This window comes from Elephas maximus, chromosome 25, assembly GCF_024166365.1.
Source record: "Elephas maximus indicus isolate mEleMax1 chromosome 25, mEleMax1 primary haplotype, whole genome shotgun sequence".
Classification (NCBI taxonomy): domain Eukaryota; kingdom Metazoa; phylum Chordata; class Mammalia; order Proboscidea; family Elephantidae; genus Elephas; species Elephas maximus.
The window spans coordinates 8,054,132-8,076,654 of record NC_064843.1 but is presented as its reverse complement, the minus strand read 5'-3'; the positions used below and the strand labels follow the sequence as shown (position 1 = coordinate 8,076,654).

The following is a 22,523-nucleotide window of genomic DNA, read 5'->3' as shown; positions in this document are numbered from 1 at the left end:
AAATGGAAATTAAAACTACGATGAGATTCCATTTCACGCCAACAAGGCTGGCATTAATCCAAAAAACACAAAATAATAAATGTTGGAGGGGCTGTGAAGAAATTGGAACTCTCATACACTGCTGGTGGGAATGTCAAATGCTACAACCACTTTGGAAATCTATCTGGCGTTTTCTTAAAAAGTTAGAAATATAACTACCATACAACCCAGAAATCCCACTCCTCAGACTTTACCCTAGAGAAATAAGAGCCTTTACAGGAAGAGATACATGCACACCCATGTTTACTGCAGTACTGTTTACAATAGCAAAAAGCTGGAAGCAACCAAGGTGTCCATCAATAGATGAATGGTTAAATAAATTATGGTAGATTCACACAATGGAATAGTATGCATTGATAAAGAACAGTGACGAATCTGTGAAACATTTCATAACATGGAGGAACCTGGATGGCATTATGCTGAGTGAAATTAGTCAGATGCAAAAGGACAAATACTGTATAAGACCACTATTATAAGTTCTTGAGAAATAGTATAAGCTGAGAACACATTCTTTTGTGGTTATGAGAGGGTGGAGGGAGGGAGGGTGGGAGAGAGTTGTTTACTGATTAGATAGTAGATAAGAACTAGTTTAGGTGAAGGGAAGGACAATACTCAATACATGGAAGGTCAGCTCAACTGGACTGGACCAAAAGCAAAGAAGTTTCCGGGATAGACTGAATGCTTCGAAGGTCAGCAGAGCAAGGGTGGGAGTTTGGGGACTATGGCTTAAGGGGACTTCTAAGTCATTTGGCATAATAAACTCTATTATGAAAACATTCTGCATCCCACTTTGAAATCTGTCATCTGGGGTCTTAAATGCCAACAAGCGGCCATCTAAGATGCATCAATTGGTCTCAACTCACCTGGATCAAAGGAGAATGAAGAACACCAAGGTCACACGATAACTATAAGCCCAAGAGACAAAAAGGGCCACATGAACCAGAGACTTACATCATCCTGAGACTAGAAGAGCTAGAGGCTGCCCAGCCACAACCGATGACTGCCCTGACAGGGAGCACAACAGAGAACCCCTGAGGGAGCAGGAGAACAGTGGGATGCAGACCCCAAATTCTCGTAAAAAGACCAGACTTAATGGTCTGCCTGAGACTAGAAGAATCCCGGCAGCCATGGTCCCCAAACCTTCTGTTGGCCCAGGACAGGAATCATTCCCGAAGACTACTCATCAGACATGGAAGGGACTGGACAATGTGTTGGAGAGAAATGCTGATGAAGAGTGAGCTACTTGTATTGGGTGGACACTTGAGACTGTATTGGCATCTCTTGTCTGGAGGGGAGATGGGAGGTTAGAGAGGGTTAGAAACTGGCAAAATGGTCACGAAAGGAAAGAGTGGAAGGAGGGAGCGGCTGACTCATTAAAAAAAAAAACTCATTAGGGGGAGAGTAAATGGGAGTATGTAGTAAGGAGTATATAAGCTTATATGTGACAAACTGACTTGATTTGTAATTTTCACTTAATGCACAATAAAAAGTATTAAAAAAAAAGAAATCAAACGATGTTTTGCACTGGGCAAATGTGCTGCAAAAAACCTCTCTAAAGTGTTCAAGAGCAAAGGTGTCACTTTGAGAACTAAGGTGTACCTGACCCACATCATGGTATTTTCAATTGCCTAATACGCATGCAAAAGTTGGACAGTAAATGAGGAAGACCAAAGAAGAATCGGTGCATTTGAATTACTGTGTTGATAAAGAACATTGACTATACCATGGTCTGCCAGAAGAATGAACAAATCTGTCCTGAAAGAAGTACAGCCAGAACACTCCTTAGAAGCAAGGATGGTGAGACTTCATCTCACATACTTTGGACCCATTATCAGGAGGGACCAGTGCCTGGAGAAGGACATCGTGATTGGTAAAGAAGAAATAAAACAAACAAACAAATGAATCCCATTGCCGTCAAGTCGATTCTGACTCATAGCGACCCTACAGGACAGAGTAGAACTGCCCCCCAGAGTTAGAGGGTCATCAAAAAAGAGGAACATCCTGAATGAAATGGATTGACACGGTGGCTGTAACAATGGGTTCAAACATAGCACCGATTGTTAGGATGGTGCAGGACCAGGGCAGCATTTTGTCTTGTTGTTAGTAGGGTAGTTAAGAATTGGAACCTATTTGATGGCACCTAACAGCAACAACAAAATCCAAAGACACTCATGTTAGCAAAGAGGTCTTGCCCCCAGGGAGGCACTTTCCCACCTTTCTTCCCTCTGATTTTTTCTCCAAATTGGAAAATGCAGGTTCATCTAAGCTTAAAAGAGGCTCTAGTAGAAATAGCCTGTGTACCTCAAAGCCCTGAATCATGGTTGTGGTAAAAAAAATTCCTCAGTGCTTTGGAAAGTTTTTACTTTTCTTTTTTCGTCTTTTAATAGTTACTCCTTTTTGGAGCTATGTTCTAATTCTTTGTTTTAAGAGGGATAGGGGCCATAGGAAGTAAGGCATGATCATTACTAAATCTTGCTCCTGAAAGAGATCCTTGGCCTTTAAATTTGGGAAACTTAAACCAACAACAGCAGCAGCAGCAGCAGCCACAAAACAAACCCAGAAGTACTGCTTTTGCGTCCCTGAGACCCAGCTGTCACCCCAGGAGATCACCTGCCGCTTCTCTTGTGTGCAGGCCTGGCAGTTTTATTTCCCCCACACCCTTCCTGGGACCTCTACTTGGCAAGTGAGGTTAAAGCTTAGAGTCAGCCCTCCCCACCCTGACAAACGCACGAAGGTCAGGAACAGGGGGGAGAGAGTAGGGATGAAAGCAGCAGCCCAGGTGGCAGGTAAGCATTTGAAGGCTCTTGGGCTGGGAAGGAGGGTCCTGGCTCCAGATGAGACTGAGACCACTGTCATCCACTGGCCTGGCTGTGCCTGGGCATCCTGGCATGGGCATGGGCTCCAGGGGACACACCTGGCTGCTACTGCTTCCAGTGCCGGTGCTGCTGCAGGTGAGCTGGGATGGCCCCCAGGACTCAGGTGTGGGGTCTTTGCCCCAGGTGCAGGGAGCAGAAAGCACAGCTCCAGTGGGCCTTGCCCCTTCTAGGGCGAAGGGAGGGGAAAGGTCCTGAGAGTGACCTGCGAGCCTGGCAAGGAGGTGGGTGTGCTGCTGGGCAAAGGGGACAGCGCGTCTTTAGTCTGTCGAATGTACGCAAAGGAGGGGTTTAGGGTCACAATCCGGGGAGTAGCGGGGGCGCTAAGGGGATGGGGTAAAACTGCTTTATACGGTATACCCTTCTGTGTAGATTATATCCACACAAACAGGAGATTCTAAAAAGACTTCTATTCACGCTTAACATAAGGCTGAGAAAACCGCAACAGCCCCTATAAAGATGATTTGAGTGAACTGATGGAGATGGGAGGGCTAGTTCCCCCTCCCTACACACACCCCAGTGGCCACTGCTCAAATGGGGATATAGATGCTGGGGTTATATGAGAAAATCTGGGCTTGTTCCGTTTGCACTTAGAGTCCACGGGGTTAATGTTGTGTCTACGTGTTGGTTATGATCCACTTGATTTGCTTCCCATAGATGGAGCTGGCGGAGAGACCCATGAGGCTATCATACTGCTGTTGATGTCATCCTCTTAAAACCAGCCGAGGGTGGGAGGCAGTGCAGCGGTTAGGCGGCAAAGACTGTGGGCACTGGACTGGGTTGCCTTGCTTCTTAACCCAGGCTCATTCACATCCAGCTGGTGACCTGGCTAGTTACTTAACCCGGTGTCCTCCACCTTGTTGTTGTTAGCTGTCGTCATGTGGCCCTGACTCATGGAGACCCCTGCACAATGGAATGAAATGCTGCCCAGTCCTGCTTCATGCCCATGGTCTCTCACAAATTGGGCCCTTGTGATCCATAGGGTTTTCACTGGCTGATTTTCAGAAGTAGATCACCAGGCCTTTCTTCCTAGTCCATCTTAGTCTGGAAACTTCCCCGAAAGCTCTTCAGCACCCTAGCAACACCCAAGCCTCCACTGGTAGATGGGTGGTGGCTGTGCTTAAGGAGCTTTAAAAACACCAATGGCTACGTCCAAACCCCCACCATCCCAGAGGTGCAGATTTAACTGGTCTGGGATATTTTACTTAACCTCTTTAATATTCATTTTTGTACCTGAAAATGGAGCTAAAAACTGCACCTACCTCACCTGGTAGTACTGCCAGTAAATGCTATAACACATCAAAGTGCTCAGCACAGGCGGCTCAGCCAACGTGCTCTTATTTCTGCATCTTCTGTTTTCCTAGTCGCGTTGAAAATGGTTGGCTATCTTCATTCAGTGCTCAAAACCAAACTCATTGCCTTCCAGTCAATTCCAACTCACAGCGACCATATGGGACAGAGTAGAACTGCCTCGTAGGGTTTCCACGGAGTGGCTGGTGGATTCGAACTGCTGCCCTTTGGGTTAGCAGCCATATCTCCCAACCATTGTGCCACCAGGGCCCCATTCAATGCTCACACCACAAATACTTATTAGGTTTTTTTTTTTATAGACACGGAGATAGAGCAGTAAACAAACCAAAGAAACAATCCCTCTCTTATGATGCTCACACTCAAAACCTGTTCCTGTTGAGCTGACTCCAACTCCATGGCAATCCCATGTCTCAGAGTAGAACTGTGTTCCATGGGGTTTTTAATGGCAGGTTTTTTGGAAGCAGATCACGAGAGCTTTCTTCTGAGGCATCTCAGTGTGGGCTTGAACCGCCAACCTTCCAGCTAGCGGCGGAACACGTAACTGTTTGCTCACATTCTTCGCTCACACTCCAGTGGGGCTCTATTTCTGAAAGCCAATGGCTTGTTTGGTACCAGTTGCTTGGTGTTCAGAGAAGCTTCATGATCATGTTATGACCTTCCGTGAGTTGTTCTCAATTGGACAGCATGTTTATTTTGTCCCAGCACTGTGTAGAGTCCTGTTACATTAGTCTGTGCTAGCATGCATTGGAATATTTATTGAGATTTATTGCAAATCAACCCCTGTTCCCATTCTTTTCCTGCTCCTGCCCTGGCCCCAACTAGCCTCATCAGGAACAGGGCTGCAATCTCCCCCTCTGTCATGCAAGTTGATTGAAAGGTGTGTCGGGTCAGCCCAGGCAGTAGGGGTCATACTGTGGATTGTACTTCGCCATCTGGAAAGAGGCTTCAGATGGATTCCAGGGGGTCAAGACAGACCGAGAGAATGTGATTCCATAGGAATCCATTGTTCTTAGAAATGAAGATGGCAGACCCTTAGTGAACAAGGAGTTTACAACCAGTAAGTGCTCAATTATTGCTCTATTGTCTACCAGTAATCTACTCCTTTCCATGCCTTACCCCCACACCCCGCACACAAATGATTTGATAACCGCCTATAACCATCTCTGCCATCCATTTCAGGTATCCATCCACCCATCTGCTCTCTAGATTTAAAATCTCATCCCCCTTCTGCTGGAGGGCTGCTATGGCTTCACTAGTTTTCTCCACAATTTCCCACACCCTGGTTTATAATTCTGACATGAAGCCAAATGGCAAAGTCCGAGGTTTGTCCTGTAGGTTTGCATCTTTGTTTTGGGTTCAGTAATCAATGACAGACCATGGAAGAGCAGGCCACCTCCCTCCCACTTTGGTTGTTTCTCCTGAGAGCCCACGGACCCTCAGCTCTGACTGTGGCAGGCTTAGAAGACCAGAGAGAGGGAGGATTTCAGAGAATGAGTTTAGGTAAGGAGGAGAGCCCATCTTTTTTTTTTTTATTTTTAATCTGGGAAGCTCTGAATTGAGTTATCTTAAATGTTGTTAGTATTTATGCTCTGATTATTTCATCTGATAATAATAAAATTCATCCAATTTCATTTGCCCAGCCCTTTGTTCAGGAAAAGCAGGGCTGGAGGGCTGCAGGTGAGGGTCATGTGGTCGGAGGCGAGGTTGGCCAGGTGAGCAGAGGGCAGAGCAGGCTGGACTCTATTACCGTGTCCGGGACTCTGGACTCTGTTCTGAGAGCTGTGGAGCCCAGGGGAGTTTATGCTGAGGCCAGATGGGACCTGCACTTTTGAAAGCTCCCCCAGGCTTCCGTGTAGAGAATGAGCTAGGACATGGGAGTGGACATGGAGAGACATGTCAGGAGAACACTCCAGGAGGCTGCAGACAACAATGGTGATCTGAACTATTGTTGTTAGTGGCTGTTGAGGCAGCTCAGCCTCATGGTGACCCATAACCAGTCCTTTGATTGCTGGCGTCCTTGAGTCCATTGTGGCATCCACTGTGTATTTTCAGCGCCTTCCAACCTAGGGGGCTCATTTTCCAACACATATCAGACAATATTCTGTTGTGCTCCATAGGGTTTTCATTGGCTAATTTTCAGACATAGATTGTCAGGCCTTTCTTCCTAGTCTGCCTTAGACTGAAACCTCCACTGAAACCTGTCCACCATGGGCGACCCTGCTGGCATTTGAAATACTGATGGTATAGCTTCCAGCATCGTAGCAACATGCAAGCCACCACAGACAGACACACTGACAGAGGGGTAGCGGAACTTGAACTAGTGGGGTTGGAAATCGAGAAGAGCTGGCAAGTTTGAAAGTCTGTGGCAGCAAAGTTGACAGAACTTGGAGGTTGACTGGAAGTGGGGATGAGAGAGGAGTGGCCTCTGGAATGAGCAGCTCCGTAACTTTGGTTGAGTCAGGGAGGAGGGGCAGGTGTGCGAGGAACAAGTCATGACGTCAGCCTTGGACTTGTCGGATTTGAGTTGCCTGTGAGATATACGGGTAGAAATATTGTGTAGATAATTGGGTAAGTAACTAAGAAAAGTAGTAAGTACTTATTTAACCCTTAGCATCCTAAGTACTTTGTGTGTGAGTGTATGTATCTAAAACGGGAGTAATAAGAGCACCTTTTTGACTGGAATGCTGTGAGGATTAAATACATATGTACGTAAGGCTCCAGGAATTGATGGAATAGCAGTTGAGATGTTTCAACAAACAGATGCAGTGCTGGAGGTGCTCACTCATCCATGCCAAGAAATATGGAAGACAGCTTCCTGGCCAACTGACTGGAAGAGATCCATATTTATGCCTATTCCCAAGAAAGGTGATCCAACCAAATGTGGAAATTATAGAACAATATCATTAATATCACACACAAGCAAAATTTTGCTGAAGATCATTCAAAAACTGCTGCAGCAGTATATCGACAGGGAACTGCCAGAAATTCAGGCTGGTTTCAGAAGAGGATGTGGAACCAGGGATATCATTGCTGATGTCAGATGGATCCTGGCTGAAAGCAGAGAATACCAGAAGGATGTTTACCTGTGTTTTATTGACTATGCAAAGGCATTCGACTGTGTGGATCATAACAAACTATGGATAACCCTGTGAAGAATGGGAATTCCAGAACACTTAATTGTGCCAATGAGGAACCTTTACATAGATAAAGAGGGAGTTGTTCAGACAGAACAAGGGGATACTGATTGGCTTAAAGTCAGGAAAGGTGTGCATCAGGGTTTTCTTCTTTCACCATACCTATTTAATCTGTATGCTGAACAAATAATCCAAGAAGCTGGGCTATATGAAGAAGAATGGGGCATCAGGCTTGGAGGAAGACTCATTAACAACCTGCATTATGCAGATGACACAACTTTGCTTGCTGAAAGTGAAGAGGACTTGAAGCACTTACTAATGAAGATCAAAGACCATAGCCTTCAGTATGTATTGCACCTCAACATAAAGAAAAGAAAAATCCTCACAACTGGACCAATGAGCAACACCATGATAAACGGAGAAAAGATTGAAGTTGTCAAGGATTTCATTTTACTTGGATCCACAATCAACAGCCATGGAAGCAGCAGTCAAGAAATCAAAAAATGCATTGCATTGGGCAAATCTGCTGCAAAGGACCTTTTCAAAGTGTTGAAAGCAAAGATGTCACCCTGAAGACTAAGGTGCGCCTGACCCAAGCCATGGTATTTTCAATCACATCATATGCATGTGAAAGCTGGACAATGAATAAGGAAGACCAAAGAAGAATTGACGCCTTCCAATTGTGGTATTGGCGAAGAATATTGAATATACAATGGGCTGCCAAAAGAATGAACAAATTTGTCTTGGAAGAAGTGCAGCCCGAATGCTCCTTAGAGGCAAGGGTGGTGAGATTGCGTCTTACATACTTTGGACATGTTGTCAGGAGGGATCAGTCCCTGGAGAAGGACATCATGCTTGGCAGAGTACAGGGTCAGCGGAAAAGAGGAAGACCCTCAACAAGGTGGATTGACACAGTGGCTGCAACAATGAGCTCAAGCATAACAACGATTGTAAGGATGGCGCAGGACTGGGCAGTGTTTCGTTCTGTTGTGCATAGGGTCACTATGAGTCAGAATCGACTTGATGGCACCTAACAACAACAACGGCAACGTAAGTGTGTATTTGTTTAATGCTCACAACGGTCCAGCCAGGAGGGTACTATTACTTTCTCCATTATATAAAAAAAATATATACACATAGGGAAATTGAAGTACTGAGAAGTTAAGTAACTTGCCTGACATCAGACAGCTAGCAAGGGGTGGGACAGGATTTGAACTTAGGCATCCTAGCTCCAGAAATCCACTACTCCATGCTCTCTGCATTGTCCAGTGAGGTAGCCACGAATGGCTATTTACACTGAAATTAATTAAAATTAAAATTCCAGTTCTTCCATTGATGCAGCCACATTCAAGTTCTCAATAGCCACATATTGGACAGTGCAGATTGAGAACACTTCTCATCCTCACAGAAAGTTCCCTTGGACAGCCCTGGTCTGGAGCCAGAGAGAGGTATGGAACCGAGATCGAGAGAAATCACCCACAGAGAATTGACATACTGATGTCTAGGATCCAAAATTCTCCTGGGATGAAAGTTACCATTCAACAATGATATACATCAAGTGTTTCAGGCAAGTACTGCTTCGAAGCTTCCACGTAGACTTATTAGTTCTTGAGTAACCACTGTAGACACAAAGCCTTCATTGACTCAGATAATTTTTCTCTTCAAAGTGCCACAGCTACTCAGCCAGACCAGCCTGATGACATTGGTTAAATGGCCCAAGTCTAGCACCATCTGCTAAATGAAGTCTAGAACGAGCCTTGCAGTAGTGATGCCTGCCTGCAGCTCTCTTAAACAGTTCGGTGGATCCTGCAGCTGGAGAAACTAGCCTCTAGAGAGCTTCCCCTTCCCCTCCCTCACATTACAGGAAACATTATGTAAATCTTTTGAATGATACCTTCTTTGGACAAACTGCCTGAAATTGGCAGGGATGGGAAATATAATAAGAGCACTTACAAAATAATTGCTGCAAATATGACAATTTCCAGGCTTCCTGCATTACCCAGATGTGATATCTCAAGTTCATTTCTAAGGCGCTCATAAAATGAGAGGAGAAAGGAAACACACGCAATGATGTGAAATTTCAAGCATCTTGGTGGAAAAGTATAAATATTCACCATTTCAAACCTATTTTTTAACACTCTTACATGACTGTCAGCTGAGCCGTTTATGTGCTAAAAGAGTAAAATGAATTTACAGAGCTTTGGAATTGAAAGGGCCCTTAAAGATATCTTGTCTCATCCCCTCAGTCTATAGAAGGGGAAACTGAGGCCCAGAGAGAAGGTGGAATGTAAATGTATTCCTAATAGCCCTGAGCATCTGGAACTACACCTGTTTTAGAAATGGAATTAGTTTATTCATTCTTTTGCAAGAACTGCAATTGGCTCCGTTTTAAATTATATACCTGGCTGGGCCCCTAATTTGACTACCAACATTAATCAGGAAGCATTCATTATCTGAAGAGACAGATTTTTGAGGCTTTGGAACCCAAAGAGTTCAAAAAATCTTTTCCCTTAGATAAATTGATAGAAATGTAGCCTATGGCAGGAAAGAGATGTTATCGCTATCTTTGACATGAACAAAACCAAAAAACCAAACCCAGTGCCATCGAGTCGATTCCGACTCATAGCGACCCTAGAGGACAGAGTAGAACTGCCCCATAGAGTTTCTAAGGAGCACCTGGCGGATTCGAACTGCCAACCCTTTGGTTAGCAGACGTAGCACTTAACCACTACGCCAGCAGGGTTTCCAAACCAAGAAACCAAAAAAATTCACCCACCATATTGTTTACTTCGGGCACATTATCAGGAAAGATCTATCGCTAGAGAAGGGCATCATGTTTGGTTAAAGTAGTGGGTCAGCAAAAATGAGAGAAATGCTCAGTGAGATGGCTTGGCACAATAGTTGCAACAATGGGTTCAAATGTAAGATCATGGCAGTGGCACAGGACCAGGCAGCATTTCGTTCTGTTGTACGCCGGGTCATCACGAGTTGGAGCCAACTCAACAGCAGCTAACATCATCAACCATTGATGGTAATACATGAGAATTCATTTGGTTAATTCTCTTTTAATTACAGAAGAGAAGTGGTAATCGAGAATTGAGATGTTCAGAAGAAATTATATTTATCAAAATGAAATACTTTCAACTCTGTGTTTTTCTGAATTTTAATTAGGGTTTGCTTATGAATATAGTTCTCCCCCCCCCCACCTTTCTTTCTAATTCTGGAAGATTTGTGTGACTTCAGGCAGTTTCTACCTGATTCTGATAAGTGTATTCCCTACGAATTAATGCCATTTTTATTTTCAAGATCAATATCGCCAACGGCTTCCAGCAAGGAAAGGATGATCTTACTGATCAAATAAAGGGTGGATTGGAATTCAATTTCTTAATAAACCAAGTGAGTCTACACTTTACTTAAAGACTGGATTGCAAGTTCAGATTCTTTAGTGCCCTGTCTATTTTTGGCTTGTAGAAAATGAAACACTTACTAGATGCAGATTTTTAGAATCCTGAAGGACTGCATGAGAGCTGTAGATGACCCCTGGGTGTCCAGTTAGAAGATGGGCAATCTGTGGAAACCAGCCAGCAGCCATCCAGTGCTAGCCCAGGAGTCTGCCCACATGATTTCCTTCTCTATGGAATTAAAATACATTCAGCTTCAGACTTTTCATTGTGAGTGAGGGTCAGCACAGGGGCGCAGTCACCCACCCCACCGGTGTGAGCTCTTGCCACTTTGTCATGCTACCTTATGATTAGGAGTTCCTGGGTGGTACAAGCAGTTAAGTGCTCAAGTACTAGCCAAAAGGTTGGCGATTGGAATCCACCCAGAGGTGCCTCGCCTGGTGATCTGCTTCTGAAAGGTCACAGCCTCGAAAACCCTATGGAGCAGTTCTACTCTGCACACGTGGGGTCGCCATGAGTCAGAACTGACTCGCCAGCAACTAACAGCAACAACAGCAGTAACTTTATAATTATTTACTCACTGTCATTCTTTTGGCCAATTCACTTTCTAATTAAGTAATTTCAAAAATACAGTAAAACCTCCAAAAGCTGGAACCTGTGTAAGGTTGAAATCTGTCAGAGCAGGAAAATTCAAATATTTTCCACTAAAACCGGTGGTAGAAAAGTGGTAAGGCTGCACCCTGTCAGAGGTGGAAAACTTGCGAGACCTGGAAAGAAGAGAGAGTCCGTTGAGCTCTGGCTCTCACAGGTTTCAGTGTATTTATATTTTGTGAATATAAATCAGAGTAGCTAGAACCAAGTTCCACATGTAATAAATAGTTGATGGCTGTAAAAATATATGTATATGTATATATATCATATCAAACAAAACCGTGTTGTGAAATTCTGTGCTCTCTTGCCTGACGAGTTTCTGAGCCGAAAATCTGAGTGTGTTTCTCTCCGCCTCTGTTGAAGAGGGAGCTCAGTGAACAAAGTGGTTTTAAAGGCCTATCGGCACTGAACTGAGACTTTCTCAACTATGCTGTCATCGAATTACGTCCCCCCAAAAATCTGTGTATTAACTTGGCACTGAACTGAGACTTTCTCAACTATGCTGTCATCGAATTACGTCCCCCCAAAAATCTGTGTATTAACTTGGTTAAGCCATGATTTCCAGTATTGCCTGATTGTCCTGCATTTTGTGATTGTAATTTTGTGTTAAAGAGGATTAGGGTGGGATAGTAACACCCTGACTCAGGTGACAATCCTGATCCAATGTAAAGGGAGTTTCCCTTTTTTTTTTTGTGGTCTGCACCACCTTTTATCTCTCAAGAGATAAAAGGGAAAGGGAAGCAAGCAGAGAGCTGGAGACCTCAATCCACCAAGAAAGCTGCACTGGGAGCAGAGCACATCCTTTGGACCTGGGGTCCCTGAGCCTGAGAAGCTCCTTGACCAGGGAGGATTGAAGACAAGGACCTTCCTCCAGAGCCGACAAAGAGAGAAAGCCTTCCCCTGGAGCTGACTTCCTGAATTTGGACTTGTAACCTACAAGACTGAGAGGAAATAAATTTTTCTTTGTTAAAGCCATCCACTTGTGGTATTTCTGTTACAGCAGCACTAGATGACCAAGACAAGTGGTTTCAGAAAGATTGAGACATAAAGAAAAGGGAGTAACTGTCCCATTCTTTCGACAACTATCTGCATGCCTACTTCCTGCAGGCATTGGCACATAGTAAGCCATAATCCTTAATGCCATGTCTGTGTAGTTCCTAAAATTATCCCAGGAACCCATTGCCGTTGAGTCGATTCTGACTCATAGCGACTGTATTGGTCAGAGTAGGGCTCCCAAGGATGTAATCTAACTAACGGCCACACCTTTCTTTCGTGGAGCAGCTGGGGGGTTTGAACCACCGACCTTTCGATTAGCAGCAGAGTGCTTAACTACTGTGCCACCAGGGCTCCCAGCAACCATGTAAAATCATCAGGTGGCACACACCCCATGGTTTAGGAATAACTCCATTGTTCTCAGGAGAACAGAGACTTGTAATTCTAAGCTTTGGTGGCTGCTGTAGAGAGAGAACATGTACCAAGCGTTAGCACAGTGCCTGTTCATAAGTAAATGCACAGTAAGTACGAGCTGTTGTCATCATCCCCATCCTCTGCTCACCGCTGTCTTTATAACTTCCAGGGAGAGAGCCATTGGCGTCTATGTTGATCCAAGAGAAGGTCAGTCATCCCCACCTTGGAGCTTGAGGAGAAGATCCAGAGCCCTTTCCCAAACTCGTTGGTGAGGTAAAGCACCTAGTCTTCAGAGACACCCCCATCTCCCTCTGTGATTAATCACATCCCCTTGGCAGAAGGATTAGGCCTTGGAAGGATAGTAAGCTGGAGCATTCTCAGCTCTTCCTAAATATCAGCTGTGTGATTATTGTCCTCTTTGCCTCAGGGGATAATCAACAGTAAAAACTGGCACATTCTCCCAGATACTTTTCTACAGATTTACTAATTCGAATTTCTTTAAAAAAAGGATCAATCTGTGTGTATTGTTGTACAACCTACCTTTCTTCTTTAGCACATTGTGTTTTTTAAGAACTAAACCAAAAAAACCAAACCCACTGCTGTCTAGTCGATTTCGACTCATAACGACCCTATAGGACAGAGTAAACTTGCCCCATAGAGTTTCCAAGGAGCGCCTGGTGGATTCAAACTGCTGACCTTTTGGTTAGCAGTCATAGCTCTTAATTGACAACAGCAGCTTGAAAGATTGGATGGGAAAGTTGGGGGCAGTGAGTTTATGTTAGTGGGGGAGGGACAGTTCGGAAAAGGAGGGTGAGAAGCTGGTACAACTGAAAGCATGCCGTCATTGTCACCGAATACACATGTAGCAGGTGCTGAATTTGTATATGTCCTGCTGTGTATATTCTCAACGGCAACAACAACAAAAATAACATAAAATAAGTTAAAAAACAAAAACAGCCGTCATCTAACCCAGAAAGGTTGCAGGGTACTCCAGGGTGTGTTAACAGAGTACCATTTTATGGTCCTTTCCATATTGATGCTCATTTTTGTTGTTTCTAGTTTTTCACTATTACAGACCAAAAGGCTGGCAGCATGCTTTCCCCACGTCTTTGCACATCTCTTCATTTCTTTAAAATAAATCCCTGGATGTGGAATTTTGGGGTACCATTCCTTAAAGATGCTTTTGATTCTTAGCCTTGATACTTGATCTGCATAATAATTTATTCTCATTCTCTTTTTTTTATTGTTTCTTCTTCCAGCTGTTCGATAATATGTGTGATAACATGTCATTGACACATTTAACCGGTGAACCTGGTGTGGGTAAATATCCAGAGGTTGGTTTGTTTTCTATGGAAGATCATGAGAATGGGAAAATAAATGTTCGCCATCCCATTGATCGAGAAAGAACACCATCTTTCATGGTACCTAAAATTTGATACACTCTAAGCTTGGTTTATTGTAAAACTCTTGCAGGAATATTGTATTTGGTAAGCATTATTGGAGCCAACTCTGTCCCAGGCTCTGGGAGATATATACATTACGCATTGTGACAAGTTTTCAAAGTATGCGTGGGACACAGAGGTTAATTTTGTAACCTTTCAGAGTGCAGGATGTGGGGCACATCTCTGTAATGATTTTAGCAATCTGTTACAGGTCTTCCTTCTAATGACTGGTAGCCCAACATGATCGGGGTATCTGAAAGCCTTTAGGGATAGAGTAGCAGGATGCTAGTAAAATAGGCTAATTTACTTCTCTTTCTTTTATTGTGCTTTAAGTGAAAGTTTAGCTAATTTCGTTTTTGATGAGTGACAGTTGCAACGTATGGAGACAAGCTGCCAAGAGATCCCTCTAGTGGCCTAATAACTGATCCTCAGGGATTGTGTACCTGTCAACAGGGGCTATGTTGTGAGTTCAGGTGTTCTTTATCATTGCATCAGCCCCATGCTGTGGTCTACTAGAGAAGACAGGTTTGGGACTTGAAATTCAGGTTCTAAACCAGGAAAGAAACTTTTAAAGAAATCCTCCAGTTTCCTAAGGCTACGCTAACAAAGTACCACAAGCTGGGGGGCTTAAAACATCAGAAATTTATTCTCTCAAAGCTTGGAGGCTGGAAGTCAGAAATCCAGGTGTCAACAGGGTTGGTTCCTTCTGGAGGCTCTGAAGAAAAGTCTGTCCCATCCCTGTCTTCTAGCCTTTGGGGTTGCCCGCAATCCTTGGTGTTCTTGGCTCATACACCCACCACTCAAATCTCTGCCTCCATTGCCACAGGGCATTCTTCCCTGTCTCTATGTGTCTTGTCTTCTTATAAGTACACCAGCCATATTGGATTAGGCCCACCCTAATGACCTCAGGTTAATGAATTATGTCTGCATAGATGCTATTTCCAATAAGGTCACGGCATAGGTGAAGTAGAGAAAATACATTTTTTCTGTAGTGTTTTAGTATTAAAGAGAGAATATATTTTCTAGTTTAGATTAAATCTTTAGTCTTTGAAAACGTCAATTACTTGTTCTGGGACCTGTCTCACAATTGTTCCTTTGTAGAAAAACAAGGTAATCAAGATTTTTTTGTTGTTGATTAAACCATGTTTCTCTCCGAGGTGGCAAAAACAATGAACAATACCATCAGGACCCGAGATAATTGAACAAAACCCAGACCCATCTTCTGACTGAAACCAGGATGGCGTAAAGAGGCCTGCAAGATATCAACAAGTCAGTTTGTCATTATGTCCCCCTCAAAGAAGAATCAACATTCCTGGAAATCTCTAAACCCTGACTCTCTCCCTATAAAGCCCTCTTGTATCCCTCTTGGGACAGACAGAACCTGGGGGAAATTTAGCCCCCTCTGTCTCTTGAACACGGTGTTCAATAAAGGCCTCTTGTTGCTTACTTCCCCCGTCTCAGTATTGGCTTTGTGGCAGGGGGCTCAAATCTGTGATTTGCGGTAACATAGGTACTAGGGATTAGAATGTGAACCTAGCTTTCTGCCGGACATCAATAAACCCACAACACTCCCCAAATGACACGCTGGTATATCACATTACTCACCCAACCTTATAGGGCTCTAAAGAAATTAAGCTTTGTTCTTTGGACTTCTATGGAAGGAAGCTACTTGGAGCAAGGTTTGATTCTCAGGCCTGCTTGGCAATACATGAACTCCTCCAGGGTGGGAAGATGTTGCTTAAAACCCAAGAAAAGCCAAGTATGATGCTTTTCTCTGGCAGTGTCCTGTGGCCTCAAAAGGTTTATATATAATATTATAGATATTGGCACAGTGGTTAAGAGCTTGGCTGCTGACCACAGAGTCAGTAGTTCAAATTCACTAGCCACTCCTTGGAAACTGTATGGGGTAATTCTACTCTGTCCTGTAGGGTCGTTATGAGTTAGAATCAGCTTGACAGCTATGGGTTCGGTTCGGTCCTGTTATAGATATTCTTAACTCACTGATAGTCTCTGAATCTCCAATTTTTAAACAGACAGAAATGATCCAAAACTCCATAAAGACATGGAAACATGTATTGTTCGAAGACAACTTTCTAGGTCTCCTCTATTTATATAAACTTATGACCCAGAATTTGTAGTGTCTACTAAAAAGAAGGCATATAGAGTCACCATAAGGGGGACCCCTAGATAGCGCTTCCCAGTCTTTAAGAAGCAAATACAATGTGTTAAGATGCAGGTTCTGATTCAGTAGTCTGGGTGCGGCCTGAGATTCTGCATTTCTCAACGAGTTCCTAAGTGATGCTGCTACTCCACTGGCCACGTAGAAAAACAAGGTCCTAGAACACAATGGTGAAAGACATGGTCCGTGCAAGGATGGCACAAGGCATTCAGTTCTCACTGTTCATTTGTTTTCCAAACATCTTTAATGATATATTAAGGGCTGGCATTAACAAGGTTTAATATGGGACTTTGTGCTAAGGAGCTGCTAATGCTGATGCCAAATCCCTAAGAGTGTTTTCTGAAACTTGAGGTTGAGATGGAAGGCTTGGCACATCTCAGCTTGGTCTCAGAGGCCATTCAGAGAAAAAGTGAAAAATATGTAGGGAAAATGAGTAGTGTTCTCCATGGGTCTGGTTTCGTCAAGATCTCAAGTCCCTATGCTCTGACCTCCTTGTCTAGGTCAAATCCAGGTTCTAGTCTTTCACAGCACCGACATTCACAGTTGTCACTTTACATTGTGAAATTGGTCCCCTCATTTGATGATGAGCTTTCATGAGGGAAGGTACAGGGTGGACACTCTAAAGCTTGTCCCTGCCCCCATCCATAGCTCTCTGTCTCACTGTCCTGCTTTACATTCTCCTCAACACTTCTCACTACCTGGAAATCACACTTAAGCGTTTGATTCCCTGTTAATGAATGTAAATTCCAAGCAGAGAGGGGCAGCGACTGCCTTATTCACTGCCATTTCCTGAGTCAAGATCCAAGCACAGTCCATAGTAGGTTCTCAGCTAAGTACGTTGAATGAATGAACACAGTAAAATAGTCTGTGCCTTCCGGGAGTTTACACTCTAGTTAGAAAGATATGAAACAGACTGATGAAAGATTACCAGTTGCCATTGAGTTGATTCCAGCTCATGGCAACCCCATGTGTGCCATAATAGAACTGTGCTCCATAGAGTTTTCAATGGCTGGTTTTTCAGAAGTAGATCACCAGACCTTTTTTTCAAGGCACTTCTGGGTGGACTTGAACCTCCAGATTTTCAGTTAGCAGCCAAGTGCATTAACCTTTTGTACCAGCCAGGCTTGATGAAAGATTGAACCCATGGCAGTCGAGTTGATTCTGACTCATGGTGACCTTACAGGACAGAGTAGAACTACCCCAGTAGGGTTTCCAAGGCTGTCATCTTTTTGGAAGCAGACTGCCACACCTTTCTCCCGTAGAGTGGCTGGTGGGTTCAAATCAATGACCTTTTGGTTAGCAGCCGAGTGCTTAACCACTACACCACCAGGGCTCCTTGGTGGACGCTTACCAACCATGAAAAGTGGCATCAGCGAAGTGCCATCTGGACACTATGCCAGTTGAGCATGCTAGCTCAACTCTCTGTTTCAGTAGAAGGAATTTACTTTTTGTTTTGGCCACCCTGTGAAACAGAAAACAGCATTACTTTACTCTTGAGAACCCTGAATCAGGAGCCATTAGCACTAGTCTGAGCACTTAAACACTTGTGTTTGGGGGGCGTGGGGGGGCACCTACAGCAAAGGTGCAGCGTCACATCAGCTGAGAATTGCTGTAAGATCTGAGACCCAGCTGGAAAGGGAAAACGTCGGACTTTTTTTTCTGTGTGGGAGCCCTATCAATTTATATTAAAACATGCCCAGTTTCATAGGAGACACATACAGCCAAGAAAATTCATCCATTTACAGTTGTCAAAATAATTATTTGTTCGTCTTTATTGCCACAGGGTCATCTTTCCCCGTGATACCTTATGCCCGTAAGCTATTTCCTATTGTGCAAGTGGCATTTACAGAGAATCCGTATGCTCGATTGTGGGTAAGAGTGTAGATTCTGTGCCTGTCATTTCAAATAGCCGTATGCTGATCCATCACACTGATGCACCAGGGTTTGTTTATGCAAGGATGTAAATCTTCAGGCTGTAACAAAAGGCTGAAAACCCTCTCCATGTACAAGAAATATCCACGACATTTCTTTTCTCCATTGTGATCCTGAGCCCCCTGGAAATTCTAAGCGTCTTGCCAAAGAATAAACAGCACTCACGCCTCTCAAGCATCTTGTGGAACTAAAGGGCTCAGATGCAGCTTTGAGGGTAATAAATGGGGTAGGAAATAATAAACATAAAACAAACATGTGGTTGTTATTTTTAAGTGGAAGAATTACAGTTGGCACAGTTTTAGAGCCAGACGTCAGGGTGATTAAGGAGGAAAGAGATGCCAGCACAGCCATAAATTATGGAAGGGAATGTAGAGACGGTCTGTGAGGAAGCCAATCTGCTTGCACAGAAATTTAAAAATGTATGCTACAGTCCCTGAAGAAGACTAGTTCACCAGGAGCGCTGCAGAGTCCTTCAGGATTGTCGGAGAGAGGAGGGGAGCTGAACCAGAGCGGACTTCAGGGACCGCCACCATTTTAGGGTGCCTGGTGGGACCATCATGGGGGAAGCCATTGAGTGAGTGAGGCATCTGCAGGGAAAGAATATTCAAGAGTCTCGGACAACAAAGTAGAGGAGGAGGCCACATGGGCTCTGAGAAGAGGAGAGAGATTGCTGCGGAAGCTTTCCAGATTCCTAGACACCCCATGGGGCTTCCCCTTCTGGACTCTGTCAGGCCACAGAAAAACGCTGTGAAGAACTGATAATGCAGGTGCCACACACTATCTGAACTTGAATTTGGGCTGCTCTGCCTCTAGTACGGAGCCCTGGTGGCACAGTGGTTAAGAGCTTAGGCTGCTAACCGAAAGGTCGGCAGTTCGAATCCACCAGCTGCTCCTTGGAAACCCTGTGGGGCAGTTCTACTCTGTCTTGTAGGGTCACTATCAGTTGGATTTGACTCTGTGGCAACGGGTTTTTTTTTTTTGGGTTTTGGCCTCTGTTGTAGATTGAATTGTGTCCCGCCAGAAGATATGTTGAAGTCCCAACCCCTGTACCTGCGAATGTGACCTTGTTTGGGGAAATAGAATCTTTCTTTGAAGATATTATCAGTTAATTAATGGGGTCATACTAGAGTAGGGTGGGTTCTAATCCATGACTGGTGTCTTATAAGAGGCAGACAGGTGTGAAGACAGACACAGCGGGGCGGGGGGTGGGGGGTGGGGGGAGGTGCCACTTGAAGATGCAGCTACCAGCAGCAAAGGAATGCCAAGGGTTGTTGGAGGCCACTGGAAGCTGGGAGAGGGGCACAGAACCGTTCCTCTCTCAGAACCCTCAGGGGAATTAACACAACGGAGACCCTGGTTTGGACTTCTAGCCTGCAGCAGTGTGAGGAAGTACATTTCTGGGCCTTTAAAGCCACTCACTTTGTGGTCCTTTGTTATGGCGGCTCTAGGACACTAAGCCAGCCTCCAAGCTGAGAGTTGGACAATCACTCAGCCTCTGTAAGGGCCAGGCACAGAGTAAGGATGACAAGAGTAACCTCCATAGCGCTCGTGCAAGGATCAAAGGACTTGATCTGCACTAAGGGCTCAGCATAGTGCTGGGTGCTCAGTGGGTCCCCACTGAGGGTGAGCAGTCATTCTTAGCATTAATGCTTTTTGTTTGTTTGTTTAAAGTCAGCCCATTGCTTTGTTCTATATACATTTATTGAGCACCTAGTTGGAACCCAGGTGGCACAGTGCTTAAGAGCCACAGTGAGCTATGTCTGCTAAGCAAAAAGTTGGCATTTCAAATCCACCAACTGCTCATTGGAAACCCTATGGGGCAGTCCTCCTCTGTTCTATAGGGTCGCTATAAGTCAGAATTGATTCAACGGCAATGGGTTTTGTTTTTGTTTTTTTTTAAGTCTGTGCCAAAGGAGCCCTGGTGGTTAATGGTTAAACATTTGGCTGCTAACCGGCTGCCAAACAACAAGTTCGTAGTTCGAACCCACCAGTGGCTCCTCAGGAGAAAGATCTGGCAACCTGCTTCCATAAAGATAGCAACCAAAACACCCTATGAGGTGGTTCTCCTGGGTCACACGGGATCACTATGTGTCGGGATTGACTTGACGGCACACAGCAGTCTGAGCCAGCACTGTGCTCAGCCCCTGGGTTAACGGTGAAGGAGAGCTGCGTGATCCCTGCCCTCGGGGAATCTTCTATTTAGTGGCGGAGACAGACACAAAACACAGCTACACTCATGGCTATGTGATCACTGTCACCACGTCACTGGCTCTGCAGCGCTAAAACTCTGTGTCCCACGTTCGTTTCCATGTTACCAATCGCTCAACAGGGAAAATCATGGGTAGATCCTTGATTTTCAACATCAGGGTCAGTGAGGTCAATGACCACCGCACCCCAGTTTCTAGAAAAGAGATTTAACATCAGGGTGAAGCAGAGCCAAGTGGCAGGTGAGTGTCTGCGGCTACAGATAACTCCTGCCTCTGTCCTGTGAAAGTTGTCCTTCTTGGATATTGAAGGGGGACCTGATCCAGGTATTGACCTCAGAAGACATGTCACCGCTCAGTTCTCAAAGGCCACGGTCTTGAATCAGAACAAAACGCCCTGAGGCTGATGAAACGATGTGAAATGGTGTCCCTTTGCACTCCTAATATATAAAGGCCAATCTAACAATAAAGTCAAATGCGGCCAAGGAAGAAAGGCCTGGCGATCTGTTTCTAAAAGGTCCCAGCCTTGATAACCCTGTGCTGCACAATTCTACTCTGCACATGTGGGGTCCCCAGGAGTCAACGGAAACTGTTTGGCTTTTGGTTTTTGGGTGGCGTTTCCCTGGATATCTCTGAGAATTGCTCATGACACGCTGAGTCTCCTAGCTCAGAGGCTGCGTGTCTTTCCTCTAATGGTAGGGAAGCGTTGTTTGTTTTGCAAAATCAATTAGTCTTTAGCGTTGGAAATTTGGAGACTTCCAAGAAGTGAAGAGACTGAATCAGAAAGCATGTTGAATAATACCATTTAGGGTAGTTGCCACTAACATTTAGTTTCTAATCTCGCAGCATGCTTCTCTGCATTTTATGTGTGTGTATACGCACAGTGTTATACATACCCATGTCTTTGTATTCACAGGTATTTACATATAATTATGAATGTGTATTTGTGAATATAGGCATACATTTATTTCACCTTTTATCTATGCATGGTACAAAACGTGTATGTGTATGCATGAGATATTTACAAGTATATGTGGGTGCGATTTTTTTATGCTGTTGTTGGGTGCTGTCGAATTGGTTCTGACTCATAGTGACCCTACATGCAACAGAATGAAACACTGCCCAGTCCTGCACCATCCTCACAATCCTGGCTTTATGTTAGCCCATAGTTGCAGCCACTGTGTAAATCTATCTCGTTGAGGGCCTTCCTCTTTTTTGCTGACCCTCTATTTCACCAAGCATGATGTCCTTCTCCAGGGACTGGTCCCTCCTGATAACATATCCAAAGTATGTGAGATGTAGTCTCATCATCCTTGCTTCTAAGAAGCATTCTGGCTGCCCTTCTTCCAAAACAGATTTGTTCACTCTCAGGTAGCTGTCTTCCAAATTTCTTGGCATAGATGAGTGAGCACCTCCCGTGCTGTATCCATTTGTTGAAACATCTCAACTGGTATTCCGTCAATTCCTGAAGCCTTGTTTTTCACTAATGCCTTCAGTGTAGCTTGGACTCCTTCCTTCAATACCATTGGATCTTGATCATATGCTACTTCCTGAAATGGTTAAACGTCAACCAATTCTTTTTGATACAGTGACTCTGTGTATTCCTTCCATCTTCCTTTAATGCTTCCTGCATCATTCAATATTTTGCCCATAGAGTCCTTCAATATTGTAACTTGAGGTTTGAATTTTTTCTTCAGTCCTTTCAGCTTGAGAAATGCGGAATGTGTTTTTTCCTTTTGATTTTCTAACTCCAAGTCCTTGCACATTTCGTTGTAATACTTTGTCTTCTCGAGCTGCCCTTTGAAATCTTCTGTTCAGCCCCTTTACTTCATCATTTCTTCTACTCACTTTAGCTACTCTATGTTCAGAGTAAGTTTCAGAGTCTCTCCTGACATCTATTTTGTTTTTTTCTTTTTTTCCTATCTTTTTAATGACCTTCTCCTTTCTTTA

At 44.3% G+C, this 22,523-nt stretch overlaps 1 pseudogene; it reads left to right on the top strand.

Moving 5' to 3' along the window:
• The first annotated feature begins 2,927 nt into the window (after window positions 1–2,927).
• The window catches only part of LOC126067823 (cadherin-like protein 26), a 47,977-nt pseudogene continuing 28,381 nt past the window's right edge, over window positions 2,928–22,523 (top strand).